Source organism: Formica exsecta, unplaced genomic scaffold, assembly GCF_003651465.1.
Source record: "Formica exsecta isolate Colony F162 unplaced genomic scaffold, ASM365146v1 scaffold613, whole genome shotgun sequence".
In the NCBI taxonomy this organism is placed as follows: Eukaryota; Metazoa; Arthropoda; class Insecta; order Hymenoptera; family Formicidae; genus Formica; species Formica exsecta.
The window spans coordinates 21,582-38,615 of NW_021853374.1; the positions used below are offsets into that span (position 1 = coordinate 21,582).

Consider the following 17,034-nt stretch of genomic DNA (forward strand, 5'->3'; position numbering starts at 1 on the left):
TTTTTAATTTTTCAAATTTATAATTTATTTCTAGTTTCTTATGTATTTAATTGGGCCTATTTCTTTTGGAAATTTTAATAATAATAAATTAGGGAACATTTTCTACACGCGCAAAAGAGTTATTGATTGATGATAAAACTGAGCAAAATCTGTCCATCCAATTAGATTATCTCAGGCGATCTTTCGCAAAAAGTTAGCACCTCATATATTTTCAATATGCAATTTTTTTAGATGTTTTGCCGGAACTATTTCTAAAACTTATCAGGAACTGTAGAACTACTTGGGCTGCAAACAGAACTCTTGATAAAACTTTTTGAATATGAGGTGCTAACTTCACACCGGCATAAATGCATGTAATATTTCTAATTATCATTTATCTCGTGGAAAATTTAATACTACACCTAATATAATATTCCCCGATAATTTTATAATAGAAACTTCCTTTTTCTTTCATCGCGACTTAATTATGCACAATATAATTTTACCATTTCTAGTAATAACTCATTCCCTGTAAATTTCCTATGGCGAGGAAGCTCATAATTGAAATCTGCTTTCTTCTTTTTGCTCGATGTCCCTTGGAATATTCCAGCTATTTTTACTTTCTTATAAAAAAACAATTGTTTTTAAGAAAAAATATGTAATTATTTACAACGTATTTTTTAAAATAATTATTTGTTTTTTTTTACACTAATTTGTCTCATTATTCTGTACATAAAAGTATTACGGTAAGATTATTGAAAACTAAATATTTTACGAGATATTTTATTTTTTATATCAAAATATGTCAGATTAATTGTAAGATATAAAATAACTCTAAAAATACTTAATGAAAAAATACTTTATTACAGTGTTTTGAATGTCAGATTAAGATATAAAATAACTCTAAAAATACTTAATGAAAAAATACTTTATTATAGTGTTTTGAAAAGCTCTCGAGATAAGCTACAAGAATATGCAATAAAAAATGGGAGGAGATTCCAAAGAAAACATCGATCACATTGACCTGGCCTTGAAAAGGTCACTCAAGATCAAGTCCATATTTTCATCATAATCAAAATGTTTATTTTTCCGTATCTTCCATATTTTTCGAGATATTTGCCTGCGGCATTTAAAATGGGACACCCTGTATACATACAATGTATCAAATTACAATTATATCGTCCGGAAATTGTATCATCTTGCCATATGATATCTCATTTTAATCTCAACTCTTTTCAATCAAATTGGGCATAAATTTCCACTCGCTTTTCGATCGATCTACGACGACGGAAGAAATAACTGATCGTCTTCAGCGTCATACTAAAAAAACCCTCGCGTTTGCGAAACTCGAATCGTCTCTTCCTCCATTCGATACCGTCGTGGAAATCCATTACCGGATTCGCCAAGCGAGGGGGGCGGCCTTAAAATAATTTTAATCACGATATGGTCGTGACGAACGAGCGGAAAACAGATTATATTAGCGTAAAAAAATTCGTATCGCGGTCACGTATTACAGGGAAAACGTGATTCGCATGAGATTGGCATTGGCAAATACCTGCGCTAAGGAAGAGCTATCCTATGCAAGGAGATTAAGTCATAGAGGATGTAAAACAAAAGTACTTTGAACTCTAAAGGATTATAATGATATTATAAAAAAATTAATATCATCGATCAATAATTTTTCTGCGCGTGTAAAAAAATGTGCTCCCTAATTTATTATATATATTAATGAACTCTGCAATAAAAATAAATACAATTAAATATATCAGAAACTATAAGTAAATTATAAATTTTTAAAAGTTAAAAAGAAAATGAATATTAAATATTTTTAATATTTATTATATCTATTATAATATTTAATACATATGTATTACAAAATTCTATTTAAACTATTTATATTTAATTTTTCTTCTAATCACTGCAGTTTAAAATTTTTATCCATGCTATTAATATGCATCGCAATTTATTTAATTGTAAGATTCGAAATTTGACTTCTTACAGGTATACACATATTTTGCATAAATATTTATTAATTTATTGCATCTCATATGAAGCAATTTGCGTCGTGAGAAATTGTTGTCGTTTGAAAAATTGATTACGTACAGTATCGAATACCATTTATCAAGACTCGAGATGGAAGAGAGCATATTTCAGTTACGGAAGAAGAGCCTTAATCGCAATTCTCCCTCCATCAATTCCCCGAGTATTCATTACCGATTAGATCATTGCAGTATCGGCAGAACGATGCGCTCGATTGGCGCTCTTCTAATCTCAGACGTCCCTTGTCCCGGACGTACTCAAGGCACGTCTGTAGATATCGATCGAACTGCCGAGTCAATGGTTGATAAACGCACGTGATTACCGGAGCTGTCGCGGAAGAAACGATGTGCTGCTCGTGAAAGGAACGACTTGATTCGACGAAGAAAACATGACTTTTATCAGGACAGTTCGTATACGTGAGAGTCTCTTCTTTTAGTTTCTGATATATTTAATTCTGTCTATTTCTATTGCAAAATTTAATGATATAATTAAGGAACATCTTTTTTACACGCGCAGAAGAATTGTTGATGAATGATATTAAATTTATTATCATTTATTTTAATAAACAATATCGAAGGCGATTGAATGCAGACAATAAAAATAATTTTCTGTATCCCCTGCTTTTTGTCATCATGCACTTAAAAAAGAGATTTTTCTCAACATTATTATAATCGACAACAAGATTGTTCGGAATAACATTAATATAACAAATATTTTTTTATGAAAATATCACGCTATATATGATTAAGATAGAGATTATACGAGCGAAAATTGATATCATTCCTCAAATGTTTACTCTCCATCTTAATCCTGCGAATCATCATCATCAGTGCTCGAGACGAGAAATTATTGACGCGATGCAACTTGTCGAAAGCACTTACAATCAAGGCTCAATAGCTCCAGGCGAGATATCAACTTGTTGACAATTCTCGTACCGTATAAACTCCGCGTCATATGACAAGGATTATCGCGAACCAGGCACCGGTAGATGCAAAAAGAGCCGGATAGAAGCGATTATCGTTAATTGCAATTTCGATCCAACGTATATGAAAACGTCAAGTCCAAGGATATCGTTTGTCTATTCAAGGATCTCGATTATAATAAACACTAATTAGAAATATATGAACATATATTCTGTCGCGCTCTAAATTTCAATACTACACAAGCGGCGATATTTCGCGTTAAAAATGTTTTAATTTATTTTTTTCCTTCCAAATATATAGATAAAAGAAACTTCATTACTTTTATTTTTTACATCACATAAAAGATAATCTTTATTAAAAACTATTTCAATTATTCGCTACATCTCCAATTCTCTGTGGAAAAAATATCAGGTTGGCATATTATGCGAATCTGTCATTTACATGTCAAAATAATTTTTTTTTAATTTATTGTAAACCCGAGAGAGTTTGCGAGAATAAACGACTTCCCTTTGGTATTCTTTACGATTTGACCATATACTCGTATACGAGGGAAAAAATGTAGGTTGCCGCATGACTCAGCACGCCTAGCAAAGTGATAAGATCGACAAAGAAGATTGAGATCCGATACCCAGAGTTAATTTTACAATGTGCAAAATATAACGCGAAGATTGAATGTGGAAATTGGATTTTGCTAATTTATTGCGGTTTTACAAGGTTTACTACTTTTTTATTACTGTAAAAAGAAATTGACTGAAACTTTAGACAAAATGTCTGCAGTTTTTTTTCAAACACACTATCTGAATTTTCAGACAGAATGCTGTCTGAATTTTCAGACACACTCCTCTGAACTTTCAGTAAAATGACTTTGATGATTGAGGCAGATTGTCTGAAATTTCTAGAAATTTTTTTACAGTATATGCATTTTCAGGAACACACGCATATAGACACATTTCTAATGTATTCTATAAATATTAATTGCATTAATTTTAATTTATTGTACAAGAAGGTGATACAAATATGGTTTATAATATAAACATAAAATAAACATGATATCTTTATCATCGTTTAAAGTGGAAAATATAATACGTAAAATATAATAAAATACGTTTTGCAAACTCGATCCGGATCGATGTCGCGAACCACTTATGTTACGAGTGTATCAAATGAATAATTATGGCATATTTGAAATCGAGTATGATAGTAATTGTATTTTTATAATATATTATTGTTCAAGAGCTATTTTAGAAGAAAGCAATATGCTTCGTAAATAGTGTAAAGTAGTCGCTATAAATGTCATTATTATTAACGGAAAATATTCGTGGTAAATTAAAAGCGGAGGAAGATCGGAATAACATTCTCGAGAGCGTCGAAAATAAAAGCATGTATTTTTTTTTTTTTTTTTTTTTTTTTTAAAAATTTTTTTTTTTTTTTTTCCTCCTTTTTTACGTAACTAAGAACGCGAAGATTGAATGTGGAAATTGGATTTTGCTAATTTATTGCGGTTTTACAAGGTTTACTCTACTTTTTTATTACTGAAAAAAGAAATTGACTGAAACTTTAGACAAAATGTCTGCAGTTTTTTTTCAAACACACTATCTGAATTTTCAGACAGAATGCTGTCTGAATTTTCAGACACACTCCTCTGAACTTTCAGTAAAATGACTTTGATGATTGAGGCAGATTGTCTGAAATTTCTAGAAATTTTTTTACAGTATATGCATTTTCAGGAACACACGCATATAGACACATTTCTAATGTATTCTATAAATATTAATTGCATTAAAGAAGAATATTGAAAGATTTAAAACTGAAGTATGTAATCAAGAAAAATTAAATATAGATAGTTTAAATAAAATTCTGAAATATATATTAAATATATTAGAACATATAATTATTAATTTAATTATAATTAATAGATGCGTGGTGTTACGTAAAGCAAATGTTATCCAAATATTCGTATCTAATAAAATAATTTTAATAAATCTATTAAAATTATTTAAATAAATAATTTTAATAGATTGAGAACCGAGGAATTTATTTTAACTAGACATGTTTCATCGAACTCTTCAAGCGAGCAACTTCGAAAACGAAAAGATATCAAGAGACTTTTCGATCCCGCGATCTTTGATACATAAAGCCGTCGCATCGACCTATACTCACGACCTATACCTCACTCGCATCTCGATTTAAAATCGTGAGTGTTCAACTTTCTTCTCGCGGCCTCTCCTCGGCAAGTTGGCGGAAGTTTCCTTGCGCCTGTCAGTTCAGCGAGATGTCATTAGTACACGTCTTTACGCGCAATTTGATGACCAATCTCATCGTGAGTTACTTCGAGTTTAACCCAATTCGGCGCGACTTTCCTCGCGAAAAGAACTGCGAAATTGAACGCGGATGACGAAGACGAAATAGAGCAACTAGGCGGGAGATGGAAGCTTCATAAATAACGGAACGGCACGATTCGCGTATTGAAAGAAAATCGAAGCCGCTAAAGTTCCTTTCATCGCTATATTGAAAAAAAATGTACTAATTCCAAAAAAATTTTTTTTTATTTGAAAAAATTATTTATTTAAACATTTGCAAGAAAATTAGTTACACATATCAATCAAGCAACAGATATATTTGATTTTAATTTTTTTCTATCGCCTCTTCGATTGCTTGCGTTGGTTCTCGATTGACTCGCTTTCGAACGAAAGTCGACGAAGTATGGCAATTTCTCGACTTATGGCCTATTGCAAAAATCTCTTTACGCCATCGATATTGATTTTCCCTTCGGAAAACATTCTTGCCCGAGGAGAAAAATGGTGCTTGCTAATATTTCTCGAATATGAAGGGAGTTTAAACGCCGCAGAAAGTTTACCAGCAAGATACCAGTCACGGAAAGCGAATCTATAAATTGCGATTTTGTTGTTGTTTCAGGAAACATTTGTCAAAGACCACCCGAAAGAGATTTAACGTTGTAAAGTCAATAGTTTCGAACTCTCTCGAAAGCTCGATAAATATGATCGATAGAAGAAAAGTTCCCGCAGCTTTTCTCAACATTTTCGTTGTTGCTATTCGTTTCTATTCAAATAAAAACAAATGGCGGGATGCTATTGCGAAGTGTGCTCTTGAAAGACTGTTGACCGCAAACAATCGGATAAAGAAGAAAGACACAGGAATAATAATTCATCTTCTTGTTTAGAAAAATAAAGACGCTATTTGGATTTACGTCACATTTTATAAAACTTTCGAGTATTTTACGATCTCGACGAATTTTAACAATATTAGATTATTCAACTTCAGACGCAAATTCGGTTTACGATAAACGAAGTCGAGCGCTTTAAAGTAGAACTGCAATAAATCGTTTTATAGGAAATCGACGACATTGCCGATAATTTGAAGCGACTATCACAGAAAGTGTCGAAATGTCCTTACGAGTAGTTACTATAGTTATTAAGGGGATCCCAAAGGGTCTGTTTTACCGATAAAAACTTTATTTTGCAAAATCTTTTTTTTGATTATAGATATCAAAAAATCCTTTTCCACAATTAAAGTATACACAAAACATTTTTGAAAACAAAGTATATATTCTTATTTATTTAAGTAAAAAAAAAATCAAAATTAACAAAATGTATTTATTTGATTAAAAAGAATTTTATTTTCAGTGTAATGATGTACGCGATATCCAGCGAAGTAATCGCGTCAACATGGAAATGACAAAAGTTTCTTAATGTTTCAGATTAAAAATTTATAGAATGACTTAGATTAATAAAAGACTCCACGAAAGAATCGTATACAGGGTGTCTATTTAAAGCTTGTAAAAAAATTGTCTGAAAATTCCCTGAAATTTTTTTGTTAAAAATTCCAAGTAAAGAGAATTTTTTTTGAGATTTTTTGAATGCAACTTTCTGAAATAAATTTTTTTATTGTGTGCGTTGTGTAATGCTCTTCATTCGTATGAAGGAAAAAATCCGGAGCCACTTAAGTTTCAAGTATTAAATTTGCAAATTAAATGCGCTTTATACAGCACCTGCGATGTAAAAAATTTGCAGAGATCTTTGATTTCGTTGTGGAAAATTAAAATATAAAGAAGACTGTTATATATGTATAATGGTATAATTATTCATCTATTTTAATATATTCTTTTACCTCAATTTATTAATTAACAACAATTTGGTGTCAGCATTTAACATTAATACCCAATGTATCATTTTTAAAAAAATTTGATGTCAGCATTTAATATCAATACTCATTTATGCAACATATTTCTACATTATTTGAATATTCCTATGTAACTCTAAATTCGTCAAATGATGCGTCATTATATAAACAGTCATTATATAAATCTTTTAAAAAATTCCCTGATCTTCCAGATATTTTTGTTTAAAATTCCAGATAAAGAGAATATTTTAAAGATTCTTTCGTGCAACTTTTTAAAATAGGTTTTTCTAATTCTTTTAATTAAAGAAAAACACAGAGCCACTTAAGTTTCAAATGAAAGATTTACAAATGTATTAAAAAAAAACTAACAGCTTTCGTGAGATAAACATTTTTTACTTGTATAATATATTTTTTATTTTTTTATCACTAAAAATGCAATAAATAATATGTATTGCATATTTAATATTTTGTTAAGAATATATATACAGAGTGTCCCATTTTAAATGACGACCTCAAACATCTCTTGAACAATGCATTTTAGAGAAAAATGTTTTAGACAAAAGTTGTAGAGTTCAAATAGAGCCAATAGACGATCTTATTAGATTTTGGATCAGAGATCCGTGTTGAGCCCAGTAGGGCCCAAGTCTATTTTTTTAAATGAAACCCTCTATTTTTCATTGCATATTCTTGTAGCTTATCTCGAGAGCTTTTCAAAACACTATAATAAAATATTTTTTCATTAAACATTTTTCGAGTTATTTCATCTCTTAATCTGACATATTTTGATATAAAAAATAAAATATCTCGTAAAATATCTAGTTTTCAATAATCTTACTGTAATACTTTTATGTACAGAATAATGAGACAAATCAATCGGTACAAAGAAAACAATTATTTTTAAGAGAAAAAGTGTGTACTTACTTATTTACAATGTATGTTTTTTAACATTTTAACAATTATTTGTATTTTTTATACCAATTAATTTGTCTCATTATTTTGTACATAAAAGTATTACGGTAAAATCATCGAAAACTAAATATTTTACGAGATATTTTATTTTTTATATCAAAATATGTCAGATTAAGATATAAAATAACTCGAACGTTCAATTTTCTCAAGCTAATAAAAAAAAGAGAGAGAAAAATATTCCAAACATAACAAAAAGAAAAAGAAAAACAACCGTTTTACAGCACAAATCTAAAAAACAAATTATACATTTTTTTATTCTCTTCATCCGCTATATAATTATTATTTTGTTAGCGCGCGAGATATGTTATTATTATATTATACACTGAAAAAAATGTACTAAATCCCCAATTTTTTTTTATTTAAGAAAATTATTTATTTAAATATTTGCAAAGTTATTTCAATCAAGCAGCAAATATATTTGAATTAATAAAATAGGGGAATGTAGGGTAAAACCGGGTAGGCGGGTCAAACCGAGTATCTCTATTTCTTCGTGATAAGTCCTACAATCTTTGGCCAACTCGTGTTATTTCTTTTTTGAGAGAAATCCAAAGTTCTCGGGCCAAAAAAGATCAATATCGGAGCAATCATCGTGTATTTTTTCTACACAGAGCATATGTTTCGGTAAATGCAGCATTGCATTCTGTACATATTAGAGAGTACGTCGCACTAGTTTTGATCGTCACTTTGTATGCCGGAATATACAACCGTCGTGTTTATTACTTTCCTTGTATTGGGGCAAAACCGGGTACGTATACACCTCATATAATAAAAAGAGAAAAAACTGCCATTCTGATTTTCTCTGCCTACAAAAAGCAGTTTAAAATAGAGACTGCCACTCAGAAAAAGAAATCACCAAAAAAAAGAAAGCTTTTTGAGACCCCTAAAGATAAAAAATTAAATAAGAAAATCCCGCAGCAATGTAGAGCAAGAGAATATCTTTATTTGTAATTTTTGTTTATAGAATATATTTCTGTATTGTATTTTTTGATTAAAATAAATCAAGATTTCGTAATTACACGGTATTTTATATGCTTTCAAATGGGTACCTGATTTTACCCTACCAGTGGGACAAAACCGGGTATTTTGACTTCTTCAAAAAATCCTATTATCCTTGGTAACTAAATATTTTTTTGCAGCAACTAATCTTATTTTCTCATAGTTCAAGGTTCACTAAAGATTACTAATGGTCAGGAGAATTTTTTTTGCCCTTCGATTTTTGTAGGAAGACAAATCCAAAAAAAAACCCGGTTTTACCCTACTTTCCCATATAATAAAAACAAAGCATTTGCATTTTTATTTGCAAATAAATAAAAATTTTTTATCTTTAGTAATAATTTACTTAATATAACAAAACTTTTTGGAAACAAAATTTATATATAAGTTTATATTTTTTTAAGTAAAAAGATAAAAATTAACAAAGTGTATTTATTTGATTGAAAACAATTTTATTTTTGGTATATATTATTATTATATGTATAACTCTCACAAAACAAACACTTTTTTACTATATCGCAAAAGTCCATTACGAGCAACAAGCAAGTTTCAAAAGTTAGAACAAAGCTTACGTCACGAGCTTTGTTCGACCGGTTGCTACGTCAAGGGGAACGTGAAAAGCTTTGGGATATTTCGGTGACGAAAAATTAAATAATCATGCGAGAGGAGGTGAACGATCGAGACTAAACTATTCGCACGTAGGGAAGAAGAGGCCTATTGATCGTCGCCAAAGAAACGGCGGTGTCCCTCCCTCGTCCCTGATATGACATCCCGTCGAGGAGATGTTCCATTTGCGATTTCCTGTCGGTCGCCGATCTCTTGCAAATGCCATTCTCCTTCCCGATCTTCCTTGCACGCGTTCTCTTCCTCTTTTTTTCTTCCTCTTTTTTTCTCCGACCCGTGTAATTTACAAAAGAATCCTCGCCTTTGGATAATTTTGCAATGCCAATAATAATAATGATCTCGTGCTCGAACGAGATATCCCAGCCGGCTCTGTATATAATTGCACGGTGATGTAGTACCTGCTTGATGATATTATTGAAGCACGATCGTATGATGTATCATATTTTCATTAAATAATATTAATTAAATTACGGTTTAATCTCAATTGTCCTCCAAGAGAAACGGGGAAAATTACCCAATGAATATACGGTTGTGACAATGGAAATTACGCGCATTTATGATATGTACGATGTGACAATATGTCGCATCTAATTCGTGAATTTATTTATTTATGTATTATTAACCGAAAGAAAGAGAATGAAAATATATTCGCAGAGAGAGCGAATTCGATGCCTCACAAAAACGAGCAATAAACGTTTCGCTCTCTTTGACTCGGTGATATTATATCGACAGAATAAATCGCTCGAGGCACAGCTTTAATAATAAATTGTTCGAAGATGAAACGCTTATATAGTTCATATACAACATAAAAAAGAATCGTCCATTTCAATATTTGAAAACACACATATCAAATAATAGAACTAATTATAAGAAGCCTCTTAAGAGGCTCAAGAGAGATTTAAAAAATATTCGTTATACAGTCGTATTAAAAATCTTGAAATAAAAAAAATTATACTAAAAATTTATCAAGGAATTTATTAGTAAAATAGCAAGAAATGATCCTTGCAAATGCCATTCTCCTTCCCGACCTTCCTTGCACGCGTTCTCTTCCTCTTTTTTTCTCCGACCCGTGTAATTTACAAAAGAATCCTCGCCTTTGGATAATTTTGCAATGCCAATAATAATAATGATCTCGTGCTCGAACGAGATATCCCAGCCGGCTCTGTATATAATTGCACGGTGATGTAGTACCTGCTTGATGATATTATTGAAGCACGATCGTATGATGTATCGTATTTTCATTAAATAATATTAATTAAATTACGGTTTAATCTCAATTGTCCTCCAAGAGAAACGGGGAAAATTACCCAATGAATATACGGTTGTGACAATGGAAATTACGCGCATTTATGATATGTACGATGTGACAATATGTCGCATCTAATTCGTGAATTTATTTATTTATGTATTATTAACCGAAAGAAAGAGAATGAAAATATATTCGCAGAGAGAGCGAATTCGATGCCTCACAAAAACGAGCAATAAACGTTTCGCTCTCTTTGACTCGGTGATATTATATCGACAGAATAAATCGCTCGAGGCACAGCTTTAATAATAAATTGTTCGAAGATGAAACGCTTATATAGTTCATATACAACATAAAAAAGAATCGTCCATTTCAATATTTGAAAACACACATATCAAATAATAGAACTAATTATAAGAAGCCTCTTAAGAGGCTCAAGAGAGATTTAAAAAATATTCGTTATACAGTCGTATTAAAAATCTTGAAATAAAAAAAATTATACTAAAAATTTATCAAGGAATTTATTAGTAAAATAGCAAGAAATGATCATTTAAATAATTTCGCTATAAAAAATGAGATTTATAAAGCGATTTTCTTGACAGGAAGCGAAATTAAAATCGGCCATCAATTTTCGTGTTAAATCATACTTAGAGTGTCGCAAAATTTCCTTGATAACAGATTCTTTAGGCAATTTAGAAGTAATTTTTTTTTTTCAACGAGGATATCCAAGGCATTAATAATTTTCAAAGTATTATACAGGCAATTGAAAAAGGGCTTTCAAGATTTATATTTTGTGGAAATGAAAGATGAACAAAAGAACATTCTTTAATTAATACACTCTTCAATTAATTTCAGATAGATTACTTTAATAGAATTTTAACTTGAGGCTTAATTTGCAATGGAAAAAAATAAAAGCTTGCAAAAAATAAAGACTTTCTTCGGCCAGATAATCTGATAGTTTAAAAGATATCAGGAGATTTTGGGACATCTTACATTTCCCATTTTTCGTACAATCTTATTAGTATGTATATATTCGGAGTGTTTATTCAAATATTGTGAAAAAATTCCTTGAATATTCCCTGATCTTCCAGGTATTTTTGTTCAAAATTCCAAGTAAAGAGAATATTTTAAGATCTTTTTTTATGCGGTTTCCTAAAATAAGTTTTGTTATTGTACGCGTTTTCTAATGATTTTTACTCATACAAAAAAAAAGACAAAGCCACTCAAGTTTCAAGTGCTAAATTTATAAATGTACTGGAAAAAAGCTGAAGAGCTTTCTAAGATAAAAATTTTTAACTTGCATAACATTTTCTTTTTTTATCACTAAAAAATAAAATAAAGAATGTGTATATTCATTATTTTGTTAAGACATTGAATATATAAACAGAGATAGAAATATATTTATAATATATTTAAAACACATAATTTTCAACTTGGTTTATTGGCGGATTGCAAACTGCTTACAGTATAAGAGCAAAATTATAAAAAAAAAAAAAAAAAAAATTTTTTTTTGAAAATTCCCTGAATCTCAATAAAATTCCATGAGAATTCCCTCATTTCTCCAAGTACAAAAAAATTCTCTGAGAATTCGTTTTCCATGCTTTTCCAGGGAGTAGACATTCTATATATTTTGCATTAACGTAATTCACCGACAAGTTTTGATCAAGTAACGCTGATTTCAATACAAGATGGCGCTAACCAAGTTTCGCTTCGAAGTCTGCGAAATCCACGGTGTTGATCGGAGAGCAGAGATTGTGTCCATTCGTGGTAGAAACTCCAGATTAATCGATCCGGAGAATTCAACCGCTATTCGTATCCGTTCGCCACCGGCGTACAAAATGTTTAGTTCTCGTCTGAATCAACTCGCGGAAAATACGTGGAAACTCGTTAAACAAACGGCGGCGGCGGTGATGTTTAACGATGTAACATCTCTCACGGATGTTCCCGCAACGGCAAAAAGGCAAAAGTTGTCTCGCGCGTGCGAAACTTGGAACGTAGTTCGTTCATTTACCGAGAAGCAAGAGTATAGAGTCGCCAACTTCCACTTCCTCTGCGAAAATTTCACTTCGCGGAAAACTTGGCGATCATTAATTCAGCCGAGTCCATAGTTCAACTACAACCATCCCCTGTGGCTAAAGATAGTCCGTCGCAACATAGTGGTATTGTCGATTACAAGCGCGCCAATGTCACCATTATTGGATGAAAGTCTACAAAGTGTCCTTGTAAAAAAATTCCCTGAGAATTCCTTCATTTTTCAGGTAATATGTTCAAAATTCCAGGTAAAACTAGAGAATTTTTAGATGGAACTTTTTCAAATAAGTCTTTTTTTGTGTGCCTTTTCTAATGCTTTTCACTCATACAAAGGAAAAATAAACCAATTAAATTTTAAATATTAAATTTAAGAATGTACTGAAAAGAACTGAATGACTTTTATAAGATAAGCATTTTTTACTTGCTATATTTTCATTTTCTATCATTAATTGCAAGAATTACAATAAAAAATGTGTACTCAGTATTTTTTGCTATGACAATGAACATATAATCAAGGAGAGAGAGAGAGAGAGAAATATATATATATATAATATATTTGAAACATATAATTCACAATCATTGGTCAATCAGATTGTCGATGCTTACAATATAAGAACGAAATGATCAAAAAGAGAATTTTTGAAAAAATTCCCTGAGTTCGAATTCCATGAGAATTCCCTAATTTTTCAAGGTAAATACAAAATCCCTGAGAATTCTAGTTTTTCTAGGTTTTTCCAGGGAGTAGATATCCTGGTCTACTACTAGGAGGATGCTAGATACAGGAATTATATGAGGCGGAAAATTATGGAACAGTTAAAAAAGTATCGCGCGAGTTGGCCGCTTGTCTAACCGACAATGTGTTTGCCCTCCATTTTATAACGAGATGCCGTAACTCTTGGCCATAAAATATTCGTCTTGTTTCATTTAATAGAAAAAAAGCATCGTATAATAGACAACTTTTATGATATCGCTTTAAGACGGAGCTTTTATATTGTAGTTTAAAGCTTTCGTAATATCTAATATGGTTTTATCAAGAAATTTGTATCTTCTGTGTTTCTCATTTTTATAGGGTTGCACGAGATATCAAGACTAGTCTTAATGTTATCTTGTCTTGTCTTAAAATTCGGGACAAGATCAAGATAAGATTTTTAATTAATTATCAAGACAATACCAAGACTAACATTGTCAAAATTATTGGTTTTTAAACAAAGCCAAAATACGTAATAATTGTGTATATGTAAATTAAATGAGAAAAAAATCATATTATACAAATATAAAAAATTTTATTTAATAAATGAAAATATTTATATTAACAAAAATTGAGGAATAATTAATACAGTAAACAAAATAAACAATATAACATTTTCCACAGTCATTTAGCTCATTAAAAACATTATATAGTCTTATGGGAAGTAAACGAATGACATAAATGACATAAATAATCTTAAATTATTATGTATTATAAAAATTATATATTGTTAAATATTATTTTAAACAATCACATTCAGTATTAGACAAAAATTGCTAACAAAAGAATTTGAAATGGATCTTTTCCAGACTAGAACTTTTTCCCTCGCATCGAACTTTTTCTATTTTCTCGTTTTCCCTTTTTCCTCGGTTGCGTTATCTTTCCGTGTGCGAAACTGACGGTAAAATAAATCCGAATGCGGATGCTATCGGGAACGGGACTATATTTGCAACGGGTCCAGTCGAGTGGCATCCACGTGAAACGACATTATTCGCACGAGAGCGCGAGCGTAACAAAAGTTGGACAATCACATTGTGACATTTAGTCGACTCGGTCACGTACGAGCTTCAAACCGCAAAGTTCTTTTCGCCCTATATGAGCTTCAGATATGTTGCTTATTTGAGGAAGGAATGTAAAAAACATTTCTTCCACACTTTTAAATGAGCTTGAAAACAATTTTCACGCCTCTGATGCTGGAAATCGGAAATAGGAAAGGATTACTATCGCTCATAATGTTTACGGACGTCGTAAATGCTTTCTGGCGCCCTTAAAATTTAACGATGGCCAGATAATCCACCTGCGTGCGAATAAAACATCGTAAATTTCTTCTTTTTTTTTTTTACGATTGAGCGCAATTCTTCGAGCTGTAAAATGGTATGCTGGATAATTTACGCAGCTTCAGCTCGCATTTGCCATAAAACTCGAAAATAAAACTAATGATGCTGTCTTGCTGACTTCTCGGAGGAAGAGATAAAGTTCGTTTTTCGCGAAACGGAACCGACGATATAAGGTTCGACCCTTCTTCCGCCACGCGTCTTCCGACCTTCCAATTCGATTTCGGGTTTCGCGGCATTCGATTACAAACACCTGTGCTCAGTAGACCGAGTTAACAGACGGGAGAGAAAAAGAAAGGAAAAAAAAGATGTGTGAGGGATATGGATGTCACTTGCACGAGACATCAAGACTTGAAATTATCTTGTCTTGTTTCAAAATTCGAGACAAAATCAGGACAAGATTTTTAATTAGTTATTTAATACGTGTGTGTAGTGTTTTGGGAAGTAAACGAATGACATAAATAATTATAATTATAAAAAAAATGTTAGGTTTTATTTCGGGGTTATGCATTGAGAGAGCAGAGCTGCATGTGATCATTCTATGGATTTCGAAGCAAATTTTAGTAATACTGACTATTCATATATTCTTAACTTTCTGATTGCTCGATACATGTTCTACTCTTCGATTAATTATTAACCGATTTTTTTGCACGCGCTGAAAATGGTTCTAAAAGGGATCAAAACGTACGTTTTTGCGCTTTATGTAGATTATATCTAATTCATGTAATTAATAATCTTATCTGTGCGCGTCTTATTTACTGCACTGGTCCTTTATTGCCTATTTAATTTTTGTTGAATAATAATCTTAAATTATTATATATTATAAAGATTATATGTTAAATATTATTTTAAACAATTGTTCAATATTAGATAAAAATTGTTAATAAAATCGAGACAAGACAATACAAGACGAGATCTTTGCTACAAAATTCACTCGAGATCAAGATTTAAGTTTCCGAAAATTTTCAATACCAATACAATATTTTATAAATATTGTCTTGTCTTGAGTCTTGTGCAATCCTACTTATTTTAAAAATTACATAAGTACAATTTCGCATAAATTGTTAAGTCGCTTTAAAGAGACACAATCTTCTTCTCTTTTCGCACAATTCAAGTCATAGATTTCTTTGAGAGCATCACGAGATGTATGATGTCCAGTGAGATAGTAACTTCGTGATAAATGTCACTCGGACAATAGAACTTCATAGTGCGAGACACTAGTTCAAATTCTCTGTATTTTCACGTCGCTATAATACGAGAAAAGATTATCTACAAGTTGAGACGAATGTACCCTTGGCAGCGAAGGAATTGCTCTTCCCAAGAGTAAACGATTAAATGCGACTACGGTCTGACAAGTAGTATAAGTATAAAGTAGGTCAGACGAATGTTCGCGTACCCGTAAACAGCGCGGTAGATTAAAATATTATTCTCTTCTCAACTAAAACGCGACTTGGAGAAAATATTTATGAAAAAGATATATAACACATAGGGTACAAAGAAAACAATTATTTTTAAGAGAAAAAGTGTGTACTTACTTATTTACAATGTATGTTTTTTAACATTTTAACAATTATTTGTATTTTTTATACCAATTAATTTGTCTCATTATTTTGTACATAAAAGTATTACGGTAAAATCATCGAAAACTAAATATTTTACGAGATATTTTATTTTTTATATCAAAATATGTCAGATTAAGATATAAAATAACTCAAAAAGTACTTAATGAAAAAATACTTTATTATAGTGTTTTGAAAAGCTTTCGAGATAAGCTATAAGAATATGCAATGAAAAATAGGAGGTTTCATTTAAAAAAATTGACTTGGGGCCTATTGTGCCCAACACGGACCTCCGATTCAAAATCAATTGAGATCGTCCATTGGCCCTTTTTAAACCCTACAACTTTTGTCTGAAACATTTTTCTCTAAAATATATTGTTCAAGAGATATTTGAGGCCGTCATTTAAAATGGGACACCCTGTATATAACTAAATAAATAAATAAATAT

General features: G+C 31.0%; 1 protein-coding gene across 2 annotated transcripts in view; it reads right to left on the minus strand.

Annotated features, from left to right (window-relative positions):
- Positions 1–17,034, minus strand: part of LOC115242577 (synapse-associated protein of 47 kDa-like) — a 112,938-nt gene that overhangs the window by 8,262 nt on the left and 87,642 nt on the right. The gene's annotated exons all lie outside the window — the stretch shown is intronic.